Below are 14,658 nucleotides of genomic sequence, written 5' to 3' on the forward strand. Positions count from 1 at the left end.
TCGGATTGCTATTACTTTGTGGAACGTTTCACTGAATGGTTCACGGAATATCGTCGTTCTTGTGGCGAAATTTGTCCCATAGGAATGAATGGCAAAGCTAGAGTGGGAGCTGGCAAAAGCTGAAAAATCAGGACATGATTTCTAAACTGCCACCACTCCCTCATTTTCAGGCCCACCTACACAAATCTTATATCAAAACGTTCAGCTATCCCTGCTGCCACTAGAAATGTCCACGGCTAAGCCATAGTCCTGATAGTTTTCACAATATGACCATTTGTTTGCAACTCACGCCTTCCATTGACATTCATTGAAACTCCACTCTGCAAAGCTCACATTTGAAGGGCAATTTCTAAACTGCGACTGTGCCTTCATTGTTAATATCTCAGAGACATACTATACATCAAAATGTAGGTCTGGGTCTTGTGATTCTCACAATATAAAGCTCTTCACTGTAGGATTTATAGTTTTTAAAATATGACCGTTTGAAGATGACAACCGCAAAAATACTCTGACATGTGCCAGGCTGCAGCAGCAAGTGATGTCATAGACAGGGCCTTTTGCACCTGCTAATGTTTTTATAACTGTATGTTTTAATGAAACTGTGAAGCACTTTGGGCAACAACGTTGCAATTAAATGTGCTATATAAATAATTAACAGTTACTCCGCCCACTCCAATTGTAGACTACTGGTGGAGGCAAGAACACTTCACACAATTTCCCCAGAAATTGTAGGTTTTCTAGTTATTATTATTATTCTTATTATAGCCAAATTTGCCACCCTAACTCCTCCCACAGTTTTTACACTACATAGACAAAAATATACCAAAACGTGCAGATTGTTCCCGATCGGATTGCTATTACTTTGTGGAACGTTTCGGCGAATGGTTCTCGGAATATCGTCGTTCTTGTGGCGAAATTTGTCCCATAGGAATGAATGGCAAAGCTAGAGTGGGAGCTGGCAAAAGCTGAAAAATCAGGACATGATTTATAAACTGCCACCACTCCCTCATTTTCAGGCCCACCCACACAAATCTTATATCAAAACGTTCAGCTATCCCTGCTGCCACTAGAAATGTCCACGGCTAAGCCATAGTCCTGATAGTTTTCACAATATGACCATTTGTTTGCAACTCACGCCTTCCATTGACATTCATTGAAACTCCACTCTGCAAAGCTCACATTTGAAGGGCAATTTCTAAACTGCGACTGTGCCTTCATTGTTAATACCTCAGAGACATACTATACATCAAAATGTAGGTCTGGGTCTTGTGATTCTCACAATATAAAGCTCTTCACTGTAGGATTTATAGTATTTAAAATACGACCGTTTGAAGATGGCAACCGCAAAAATACTCTGACCTGTGCAAGGCTGCAGCAGCAAGTGATGTCATAGACAGGGCCAATTGCACCTGCTAATGTTTTTATAACTGTATGTTTTAATGTAACTGTGCAACAACGTTGCAATTAAATGTGCTATATAAATAAATAATAACAGTTACTCCGCCCACTCCAGTTGTATACTACTGGTGGAGGCAAGAACACTTCACAATTTCCCCAGAAATTGTAGCTTTTCTAGTTATTATTATTATTATAGCCAAATTTGCCACCCTAACTCCTCCCACAGTTTTTACACTACATAGACAAAAATTTACCAAAACGTGCAGATTGTTCCCGATCGGATTGCTATTACTTTGTGGAACGTTTCACTGAATGGTTCACGGAATATCGTCGTTCTTGTGGCGAAATTTGTCCCATAGGAATGAATGGCAAAGCTAGAGTGGGAGCTGGCAAAAGCTGAAAAATCAGGACATGATTTCTAAACTGCCACCACTCCCTCATTTTCAGGCCCACCTACACAAATCTTATATCAAAACGTTCAGCTATCCCTGCTGCCACTAAAAATGTCCATGGCTAAGCCATAGTCCTGATAGTTTTCCTAATATGACCATTTGTTTACAACTCACGCCATCCATTGAAATTCATTGAAACTCCACTCTGCAAGGCTCACATTTGAAGGGCAATTTCTAAACTGCGACTGTGCCTTCATTGTTAATAACTCAGAGACATACTATACATCAAAATGTAGGTCTGGGTCTTGTGATTCTCACAATATAAAGCTATTCACTGTAGGAATTATAGTTTTTAAAATACGACCGTTTGAAGATGGCAACCACCAAAATACTCTGACTTGTGCCAGGCTGCAGCAGCAAGTGATGTCATAGAGAAAGCCTTTTCTACACCTGCTAATGTTTTTATAAATGTATGGTTTAATGTAACTGTGCAACAACATTGCAATTAAATGTGCTATATAAATGATAACAGTTACTCCGCCCACTCCAGTTGTAGACTACTGGTGGAGGCAAGAACACTTCACACAATTTCCCCAGAAATTGTAGCTTTTCTAGTTCTTATTATTCTTATTATAGCCAAATTTACTACCCTAACTCCTCCCACAGTTTTTACACTACATAGACAAAAATTTACCAAAACGTGCAGATTGTTCCCGATCGCGTTGCTATTACTTTGTAGAACGTTTCGCCGAATGGTTCTCGGAATATCGTCGTTCTTGTGGCGAAATTTGTCCGATAGGAATGAATGGCAAAGCTAGAGTGGGAGCTGGCAAAAGCTGAAAAATCAGGACATGATTTCTAAACTGCCACCACTCCCTCATTTTCAGGCCCACCTACACAAATCTTATATCAAAACGTTCAGCTATCCCTGCTGCCACTAAAAATGTCCACGGCTAAGCCATAGTCCTGATTGTTTTCGCAATATGACCATTTGTTTGCAACTCACGCAGTCCATTGACATTCATTGAAACGCCACTCTGCAAAGCTAACATTTGAAGGGCAATTTCTAAACTGCAACTGTGCCTTCCTTGTTAATATCTCAGAGACATACTATACATCAAAATGTAGGTCTGGGTCTTGTGATTCTCACAATATAAAGCTCTTCACTGTAGGATTTATAGTTTTTAAAATACGACCGTTTGAAGATGGCAACCGCAAAAATACTCTGACCTGTGCAAGGCTGCAGCAGCAAGTGATGTCATAGACAGGGCCAATTGCACCTGCTAATGTTTTTATAACTGTATGTTTTAATGTAACTGTGCAACAACGTTGCAATTAAATGTGCTATATAAATAAATAATAACAGTTACTCCGCCCACTCCAGTTGTATACTACTGGTGGAGGCAAGAACACTTCACAATTTCCCCAGAAATTGTAGCTTTTCTAGTTATTATTATTATTATAGCCAAATTTGACACCCTAACTCCTCCCACAGTTTTTACACTACATAGACAAAAATTTACCAAAACGTGCAGATTGTTCCCGATCGGATTGCTATTACTTTGTGGAACGTTTCACTGAATGGTTCACGGAATATCGTCGTTCTTGTGGCGAAATTTGTCCCATAGGAATGAATGGCAAAGCTAGAGTGGGAGCTGGCAAAAGCTGAAAAATCAGGACATGATTTCTAAACTGCCACCACTCCCTCATTTTCAGGCCCACCTACACATATCTTATATCAAAACGTTCAGCTATCCCTGCTGCCACTAGAAATGTCCACGGCTAAGCCATAGTCCTGATAGTTTTCACAATATGACCATTTGTTTGCAACTCACGCCTTCCATTGACATTCATTGAAACTCCACTCTGCAAAGCTCACATTTGAAGGGCAATTTCTAAACTGCGACTGTGCCTTCATTGTTAATATCTCAGAGACATACTATACATCAAAATGTAGGTCTGGGTCTTGTGATTCTCACAATATAAAGCTCTTCACTGTAGGATTTATAGTTTTTAAAATATGACCGTTTGAAGATGACAACCGCAAAAATACTCTGACATGTGCCAGGCTGCAGCAGCAAGTGATGTCATAGACAGGGCCTTTTGCACCTGCTAATGTTTTTATAACTGTATGTTTTAATGAAACTGTGAAGCACTTTGGGCAACAACGTTGCAATTAAATGTGCTATATAAATAATTAACAGTTACTCCGCCCACTCCAATTGTAGACTACTGGTGGAGGCAAGAACACTTCACACAATTTCCCCAGAAATTGTAGGTTTTCTAGTTATTATTATTATTCTTATTATAGCCAAATTTGCCACCCTAACTCCTCCCACAGTTTTTACACTACATAGACAAAAATATACCAAAACGTGCAGATTGTTCCCGATCGGATTGCTATTACTTTGTGGAACGTTTCGGCGAATGGTTCTCGGAATATCGTCGTTCTTGTGGCGAAATTTGTCCCATAGGAATGAATGGCAAAGCTAGAGTGGGAGCTGGCAAAAGCTGAAAAATCAGGACATGATTTATAAACTGCCACCACTCCCTCATTTTCAGGCCCACCCACACAAATCTTATATCAAAACGTTCAGCTATCCCTGCTGCCACTAGAAATGTCCACGGCTAAGCCATAGTCCTGATAGTTTTCACAATATGACCATTTGTTTGCAACTCACGCCTTCCATTGACATTCATTGAAACTCCACTCTGCAAAGCTCACATTTGAAGGGCAATTTCTAAACTGCGACTGTGCCTTCATTGTTAATACCTCAGAGACATACTATACATCAAAATGTAGGTCTGGGTCTTGTGATTCTCACAATATAAAGCTCTTCACTGTAGGATTTATAGTATTTAAAATACGACCGTTTGAAGATGGCAACCGCAAAAATACTCTGACCTGTGCAAGGCTGCAGCAGCAAGTGATGTCATAGACAGGGCCAATTGCACCTGCTAATGTTTTTATAACTGTATGTTTTAATGTAACTGTGCAACAACGTTGCAATTAAATGTGCTATATAAATAAATAATAACAGTTACTCCGCCCACTCCAGTTGTATACTACTGGTGGAGGCAAGAACACTTCACAATTTCCCCAGAAATTGTAGCTTTTCTAGTTATTATTATTATTATAGCCAAATTTGCCACCCTAACTCCTCCCACAGTTTTTACACTACATAGACAAAAATTTACCAAAACGTGCAGATTGTTCCCGATCGGATTGCTATTACTTTGTGGAACGTTTCACTGAATGGTTCACGGAATATCGTCGTTCTTGTGGCGAAATTTGTCCCATAGGAATGAATGGCAAAGCTAGAGTGGGAGCTGGCAAAAGCTGAAAAATCAGGACATGATTTCTAAACTGCCACCACTCCCTCATTTTCAGGCCCACCTACACAAATCTTATATCAAAACGTTCAGCTATCCCTGCTGCCACTAAAAATGTCCATGGCTAAGCCATAGTCCTGATAGTTTTCCTAATATGACCATTTGTTTACAACTCACGCCATCCATTGAAATTCATTGAAACTCCACTCTGCAAGGCTCACATTTGAAGGGCAATTTCTAAACTGCGACTGTGCCTTCATTGTTAATAACTCAGAGACATACTATACATCAAAATGTAGGTCTGGGTCTTGTGATTCTCACAATATAAAGCTATTCACTGTAGGAATTATAGTTTTTAAAATACGACCGTTTGAAGATGGCAACCGCCAAAATACTCTGACTTGTGCCAGGCTGCAGCAGCAAGTGATGTCATAGAGAAAGCCTTTTCTACACCTGCTAATGTTTTTATAAATGTATGGTTTAATGTAACTGTGCAACAACATTGCAATTAAATGTGCTATATAAATGATAACAGTTACTCCGCCCACTCCAGTTGTAGACTACTGGTGGAGGCAAGAACACTTCACACAATTTCCCCAGAAATTGTAGCTTTTCTAGTTCTTATTATTCTTATTATAGCCAAATTTACTACCCTAACTCCTCCCACAGTTTTTACACTACATAGACAAAAATTTACCAAAACGTGCAGATTGTTCCCGATCGCGTTGCTATTACTTTGTAGAACGTTTCGCCGAATGGTTCTCGGAATATCGTCGTTCTTGTGGCGAAATTTGTCCGATAGGAATGAATGGCAAAGCTAGAGTGGGAGCTGGCAAAAGCTGAAAAATCAGGACATGATTTCTAAACTGCCACCACTCCCTCATTTTCAGGCCCACCTACACAAATCTTATATCAAAACGTTCAGCTATCCCTGCTGCCACTAAAAATGTCCACGGCTAAGCCATAGTCCTGATTGTTTTCGCAATATGACCATTTGTTTGCAACTCACGCAGTCCATTGACATTCATTGAAACGCCACTCTGCAAAGCTCACATTTGAAGGGCAATTTCTAAACTGCGACTGTGCCTTCCTTGTTAATATCTCAGAGACATACTATACATCAAAATGTAGGTCTGGGTCTTGTGATTCTCACAATATAAAGCTCTTCACTGTAGGATTTATAGTTTTTAAAATACGACCGTTTGAAGATGGCAACCGCAAAAATACTCTGACCTGTGCAAGGCTGCAGCAGCAAGTGATGTCATAGACAGGGCCATTTGCACCTGCTAATGTTTTTATAACTGTATGTTTTAATGTAACTGTGCAACAACGTTGCAATTAAATGTGCTATATAAATAAATAATAACAGTTACTCCGCCCACTCCAGTTGTATACTACTGGTGGAGGCAAGAACACTTCACAATTTCCCCAGAAATTGTAGCTTTTCTAGTTATTATTATTCTTATTATAGCCAAATTTGCCACCCTAACTCCTCCCACAGTTTTTACACTACATAGCCGAAAATTTACCAAAACGTGCAGATTGTTCCCGATCGGATTGCTATTACTTTGTAGAACATTTCGCCGAATGGTTCACGGAATATCGTCGTTCTTGTGGCAAAATTTGTCCCATAGGAATGAATGGCAAAGCTAGAGTGGGAGCTGGCAAAAGCTGAAAAATCAGGACATGATTTCTAAACTGCCACCACTCCCTCATTTTCCGGCCCACCTACACAAATCTTATATCAAAACGTTCAGCTATCCCTGCTGCCACTAAAAATGTCCACAGCTAAGTCGTATTCCTTATAGTTTTCACAATATGACCATTTGTTTGCAACTCACGCAGTCCATTGACATTCATTGAAACTCCACTCTGCAAAGCTCACATTTGAAGGGCAATTTCTAAACTGCGACTGTGCCTTCATTGTTAATATCTCAGAGACATACTATACATCAAAATGTAGGTCTGGGTCTTGTGATTCTCACAATATAAAGCTCTTCACTGTAGGATTTATAGTTTTTAAAATACGACCGTTTGAAGATGGCAACCGCAAAAATACTCTGACCTGTGCAAGGCTGCAGCAGCAAGTGATGTCATAGACATGCACCTGCTAATGGTTTCTATAACTGTATGTTTTAATGTAACTGTGAAGCACTTTGGGCAACAACGTTGCAATTAAATGTGCTATATAAATAAATAATAACAGTTACTCCGCCCACTCCAGTTGTAGACTACTGGTGGAGGCAAGAACACTTCACAATTTCCCCAGAAATTGTAGCTTTTCTAGTTATTATTATTCTTATTATAGCCAAATTTGCCACCCTAACTCCTCCCACAGTTTTTACACTACATAGACAAAAATATACCAAAACGTGCAGATTGTTCCCGATCGGATTGCTATTACTTTGTGGAACGTTTCGCCGAATGGTTCTCGGAATATCGTCGTTCTTGTGGCGAAATTTGTCCCATAGGAATGAATGGCAAAGCTAGAATGGGAGCTGGCAAAAGCTGAAAAATCAGGACATGATTTCTAAACTGCCACCACTCCCTCATTTTCAGGCCCACCTACACAAATCTTATATCAAAACGTTCAGCTATCCCTGCTGCCACTAGAAATGTCCACGGCTAAGCCATAGTCCTGATAGTTTTCACAATATGACCATTTGTTTGCAACTCACGCCTTCCATTGACATTCATTGAAACTCTACTCTGCAAAGCTCACATTTGAAGGGCATTTTCTAAACTGCGACTGTGCCTTCATTGTTAATATCTCAGAGACATACTATACATCAAAATGTAGGTCTGGGTCGTGTGATTCTCACAATATAAAGCTCTTCACTGTAGGATTTATAGTTTTTTAAATACGACCGTTTGAAGATGGCAACCGCCAAAATACTCTGACCTGTGCAAGGCTGCAGCAGCAAGTGATGTCATAGACAAAGCCTTTTACACCTGCTAATTTTTTATAACTGTATGTTTTAATGTAACTGTGAAGCACTTTGGGCAACAACATTGCAATTAAATGTGCTATATAAATAAATACTAACAGTTACTCCGCCCACTCTAGTTGTAGACTACTGATGGAGGCAAGAACACTTCACACAATTTCCCCAGAAATTGTAGCTTTTCTAGTTATTATTATTATTCTTATTATAGCCAAATTTGCCACCCTAACTTCTCCCACAGTTTTTACACTACATAGACAAAAATATACCAAAACGTGCAGATTGTTCCCGATCGGATTGCTATTACTTTGTGGAACGTTTCGCCGAATGGTTCACGGAATATCGTCGTTCTTGTGGCGAAATTTGTCCCATAGGAATGAATGGCAAAGCTAGAGTGGGAGCTGGCAAAAAGCTGAAAAATCAGGACATGATTTCTAAACTGCCACCACTCCCTCATTTTCAGGCCCACCTACACAAATCTTATATCAAAACGTTCAGCTATCCCTGCTGCCACTAGAAATGTCCACGGCTAAGCCATAGTCCTGATAGTTTTCACAATATGACCATTTGTTTGCAACTCACGCCTTCCATTGACATTCATTGAATCTCCACTCTGCAAAGCTCACATTTGAAGGGCAATTTCTAAACTGCGACTGTGCCTTTATTTTTAATATCTCAGAGACATACTATACATCAAAATGTAGGTCTGGGTCTTGTGATTCTCACATTATAAAGCTCTTCGCTGTAGGATTTATAGTTTTTAAAATACGACCGTTTGAAAATGGCAACCGCCAAAATTCTCTGACCTGTGCAAATGTTTTTATAAATGTATGGTTTAATGTAACTGTGCAACAACATTGCAATTAAATGTGCTATATAAATGATAACAGTTACTCCGCCCACTCCAGTTGTAGACTACTGGTGGAGGCAAGAACACTTCACACAATTTCCCCAGAAATTGTAGCTTTTCTAGTTCTTATTATTCTTATTATAGCCAAATTTACTACCCTAACTCCTCCCACAGTTTTTACACTACATAGACAAAAATTTACCAAAACGTGCAGATTGTTCCCGATCGCGTTGCTATTACTTTGTAGAACGTTTCGCCGAATGGTTCTCGGAATATCGTCGTTCTTGTGGCGAAATTTGTCCGATAGGAATGAATGGCAAAGCTAGAGTGGGAGCTGGCAAAAGCTGAAAAATCAGGACATGATTTCTAAACTGCCACCACTCCCTCATTTTCAGGCCCACCTACACAAATCTTATATCAAAACGTTCAGCTATCCCTGCTGCCACTAAAAATGTCCACGGCTAAGCCATAGTCCTGATTGTTTTCGCAATATGACCATTTGTTTGCAACTCACGCAGTCCATTGACATTCATTGAAACGCCACTCTGCAAAGCTAACATTTGAAGGGCAATTTCTAAACTGCAACTGTGCCTTCCTTGTTAATATCTCAGAGACATACTATACATCAAAATGTAGGTCTGGGTCTTGTGATTCTCACAATATAAAGCTCTTCACTGTAGGATTTATAGTTTTTAAAATACGACCGTTTGAAGATGGCAACCGCAAAAATACTCTGACCTGTGCAAGGCTGCAGCAGCAAGTGATGTCATAGACAGGGCCAATTGCACCTGCTAATGTTTTTATAACTGTATGTTTTAATGTAACTGTGCAACAACGTTGCAATTAAATGTGCTATATAAATAAATAATAACAGTTACTCCGCCCACTCCAGTTGTATACTACTGGTGGAGGCAAGAACACTTCACAATTTCCCCAGAAATTGTAGCTTTTCTAGTTATTATTATTATTATAGCCAAATTTGCCACCCTAACTCCTCCCACAGTTTTTACACTACATAGACAAAAATTTACCAAAACGTGCAGATTGTTCCCGATCGGATTGCTATTACTTTGTGGAACGTTTCACTGAATGGTTCACGGAATATCGTCGTTCTTGTGGCGAAATTTGTCCCATAGGAATGAATGGCAAAGCTAGAGTGGGAGCTGGCAAAAGCTGAAAAATCAGGACATGATTTCTAAACTGCCACCACTCCCTCATTTTCAGGCCCACCTACACAAATCTTATATCAAAACGTTCAGCTATCCCTGCTGCCACTAAAAATGTCCATGGCTAAGCCATAGTCCTGATAGTTTTCCTAATATGACCATTTGTTTACAACTCACGCCATCCATTGAAATTCATTGAAACTCCACTCTGCAAGGCTCACATTTGAAGGGCAATTTCTAAACTGCGACTGTGCCTTCATTGTTAATAACTCAGAGACATACTATACATCAAAATGTAGGTCTGGGTCTTGTGATTCTCACAATATAAAGCTCTTCACTGTAGGAATTATAGTTTTTAAAATACGACCGTTTGAAGATGGCAACCGCCAAAATACTCTGACTTGTGCCAGGCTGCAGCAGCAAGTGATGTCATAGAGAAAGCCTTTTCTACACCTGCTAATGTTTTTATAAATGTATGGTTTAATGTAACTGTGCAACAACATTGCAATTAAATGTGCTATATAAATGATAACAGTTACTCCGCCCACTCCAGTTGTAGACTACTGGTGGAGGCAAGAACACTTCACACAATTTCCCCAGAAATTGTAGCTTTTCTAGTTCTTATTATTCTTATTATAGCCAAATTTACTACCCTAACTCCTCCCACAGTTTTTACACTACATAGACAAAAATTTACCAAAACGTGCAGATTGTTCCCGATCGCGTTGCTATTACTTTGTAGAACGTTTCGCCGAATGGTTCTCGGAATATCGTCGTTCTTGTGGCGAAATTTGTCCGATAGGAATGAATGGCAAAGCTAGAGTGGGAGCTGGCAAAAGCTGAAAAATCAGGACATGATTTCTAAACTGCCACCACTCCCTCATTTTCAGGCCCACCTACACAAATCTTATATCAAAACGTTCAGCTATCCCTGCTGCCACTAAAAATGTCCACGGCTAAGCCATAGTCCTGATTGTTTTCGCAATATGACCATTTGTTTGCAACTCACGCAGTCCATTGACATTCATTGAAACGCCACTCTGCAAAGCTAACATTTGAAGGGCAATTTCTAAACTGCAACTGTGCCTTCCTTGTTAATATCTCAGAGACATACTATACATGAAAAAAATTGGGGGTCTGGGTCTTGTGATTCTCACAATATAAAGCTCTTCACTGTAGGATTTATAGTTTTTAAAATACGACCGTTTGAAGATGGCAACCGCAAAAATACTCTGACCTGTGCAAGGCTGCAGCAGCAAGTGATGTCATAGACAGGGCCAATTGCACCTGCTAATGTTTTTATAACTGTATGTTTTAATGTAACTGTGCAACAACGTTGCAATTAAATGTGCTATATAAATAAATAATAACAGTTACTCCGCCCACTCCAGTTGTATACTACTGGTGGAGGCAAGAACACTTCACAATTTCCCCAGAAATTGTAGCTTTTCTAGTTATTATTATTATTATAGCCAAATTTGCCACCCTAACTCCTCCCACAGTTTTTACACTACATAGACAAAAATTTACCAAAACGTGCAGATTGTTCCCGATCGGATTGCTATTACTTTGTGGAACGTTTCACTGAATGGTTCACGGAATATCGTCGTTCTTGTGGCGAAATTTGTCCCATAGGAATGAATGGCAAAGCTAGAGTGGGAGCTGGCAAAAGCTGAAAAATCAGGACATGATTTCTAAACTGCCACCACTCCCTCATTTTCAGGCCCACCTACACAAATCTTATATCAAAACGTTCAGCTATCCCTGCTGCCACTAAAAATGTCCATGGCTAAGCCATAGTCCTGATAGTTTTCCTAATATGACCATTTGTTTACAACTCACGCCATCCATTGAAATTCATTGAAACTCCACTCTGCAAGGCTCACATTTGAAGGGCAATTTCTAAACTGCGACTGTGCCTTCATTGTTAATAACTCAGAGACATACTATACATCAAAATGTAGGTCTGGGTCTTGTGATTCTCACAATATAAAGCTCTTCACTGTAGGAATTATAGTTTTTAAAATACGACCGTTTGAAGATGGCAACCGCCAAAATACTCTGACTTGTGCCAGGCTGCTGCAGCAAGTGATGTCATAGAGAAAGCCTTTTCTACACCTGCTAATGTTTTTATAAATGTATGGTTTAATGTAACTGTGCAACAACATTGCAATTAAATGTGCTATATAAATGATAACAGTTACTCCGCCCACTCCAGTTGTAGACTACTGGTGGAGGCAAGAACACTTCACACAATTTCCCCAGAAATTGTAGCTTTTCTAGTTCTTATTATTCTTATTATAGCCAAATTTACTACCCTAACTCCTCCCACAGTTTTTACACTACATAGACAAAAATTTACCAAAACGTGCAGATTGTTCCCGATCGGATTGCTATTACTTTGTGGAACGTTTTGGCGAATGGTTCTCGGAATATCGTCGTTCTTGTGGCGAAATTTGTCCCATAGGAATGAATGGCAAAGCTAGAGTGGGAGCTGGCAAAAGCTGAAAAATCAGGACATGATTTCTAAACTGCCACCACTCCCTCATTTTCAGGCCCACCTACACAAATCTTATATCAAAACGTTCAGCTATCCCTGCTGCCACTAAAAATGTCCACGTCTAAGCCATAGTCCTGATTGTTTTTACAATATGACCAATTGTTTGCAACTCACGCCACCCATTGACATTCATTGCAACTCCACTCTGCAAAGCTCACATTTGAAGGGCAATTTCTAAACTGCGACTGTGCCTTCATTTTTAATATTGCAGAGACATACTATGCATCAAAACGTAGGCCTGGGTCTTGTGATTCTCACAATATAAAGCTCTTCACTGTAGGATTTATAGTTTTTAAAATACGACCGTTTGAAGATGGCAACCGCAAAAATACTCTGACCTGTGCAAGGCTGCAGCAGCAAGTGATGTCATAGACAGGGCCTTTTGCACCTGCTAATGGTTTGTATAACTGTATGTTTTAATGTAACTGTGAAGCACTTTGGGCAACAACGTTGCAATTAAAAGTTCTATATAAATAAATAATAACAGTTACTCCGCCCACTCCAGTTGTAGACTACTGGTGGAGGCAAGAACACTTCACACAATTTCCCCAGAAATTGTAGCTTTTCTAGTTAAGTGTTCTTGCAAAGCAAGACCACTTAATGTTATCTCACATATATATTATTAAGTGTTCTTGCATAGCAAGACCACTTACTGTTATCTCACATATATATTATTATTATTATTATAGCCAAATTTGCCACCCTAACTCCTCCCACAGTTTTTACACTACATAGCCGAAAATTTACCAAAACGTGCAGATTGTTCCCGATCGGATTGCTATTACTTTGTAGAACATTTCGCCGAATGGTTCACGGAATATCGTCGTTCTTGTGGCGAAATTTGTCCCATAGGAATGAATGGCAAAGCTAGAGTGGGAGCTGGCAAAAGCTGAAAAATCAGGACATGATTTCTAAACTGCCACCACTCCCTCATTTTCAGGCCCACCTACACAAATCTTATATCAAAACGTTCAGCTATCCCTGCTGCCACTAAAAATGTCCACGTCTAAGCCATAGTCCTGATAGTTTTTACAATATGACCAATTGTTTGCAACTCACGCCACCCATTGACATTCATTGCAACTCCACTCTGCAAAGCTCACATTTGAAGGGCAATTTCTAAACTGTGACTGTGCCTTCATTTTCAATATCTCAGAGACATACTATACATCAAAATGTAGGTCTGGGTCTTGTGATTCTCACATTATAAAGCTCTTCGCTGTAGGATTTATAGTTTTTAAAATACGACCGTTTGAAAATGGAAACCGCCAAAATTCTCTGACCTGTGCAAGGCTGCAGCAGCAAGTGATGTCATAGACAGGGCCTTTTGCACATCTGCTAATGTTTTTATAAATGTATGGTTTAATGTAACTGTGCAACAACGTTGCAATTAAATGTGCTATATAAATGATAACAGTTACTCCGCCCACTCCAGTTGTAGACTACTGGTGGAGGCAAGAACACTTCACACAATTTCCCCAGAAATTGTAGCTTTTCTAGTAATATATATGTGAGATAACATTAAGTGGTCTTGCTATGCAAGAACACTTAATAACAGTTACTCCGCCCACTCCAGTTGTAGACTACTGGTGGAGGCAAAAACACTTCATACAATTTCCCCAGAAATTGTAGCTTTTCTAGTTTGTACTTGTACTGACAAAAGTGATCAAATGCACCTGACTGATACAGATGCTGTGCTGTAAATGTATCTATGGCATTCCAAGGACGCATGGTACTGTTGGTGGTCACTTGTTGTTATATAGGTCTACTCAATAATGATAGAATTGCGGGGAACTGAGATATTAATTTCAAACTTTAGGTCGAAAAAGTGCAGATGAATAGGAGAGTTTGAAATCCCCATCTCAATTCCTTGTAATTCTCTGTTGATTGAGTAGACCCTATTATCAGCATTTAAATTGGCTGAGATCAAATATGAGAATTGGACAGAGTGGGCGGAGCTTTGCGGCAGTGGGTGTGATAAATTTTCAAGTAAGTAATTCCTAGTAAAATATTT

The sequence above is a fragment of the Pelobates fuscus genome, chromosome 8 (assembly GCF_036172605.1).
Source record: "Pelobates fuscus isolate aPelFus1 chromosome 8, aPelFus1.pri, whole genome shotgun sequence".
In the NCBI taxonomy this organism is placed as follows: Eukaryota; Metazoa; Chordata; class Amphibia; order Anura; family Pelobatidae; genus Pelobates; species Pelobates fuscus.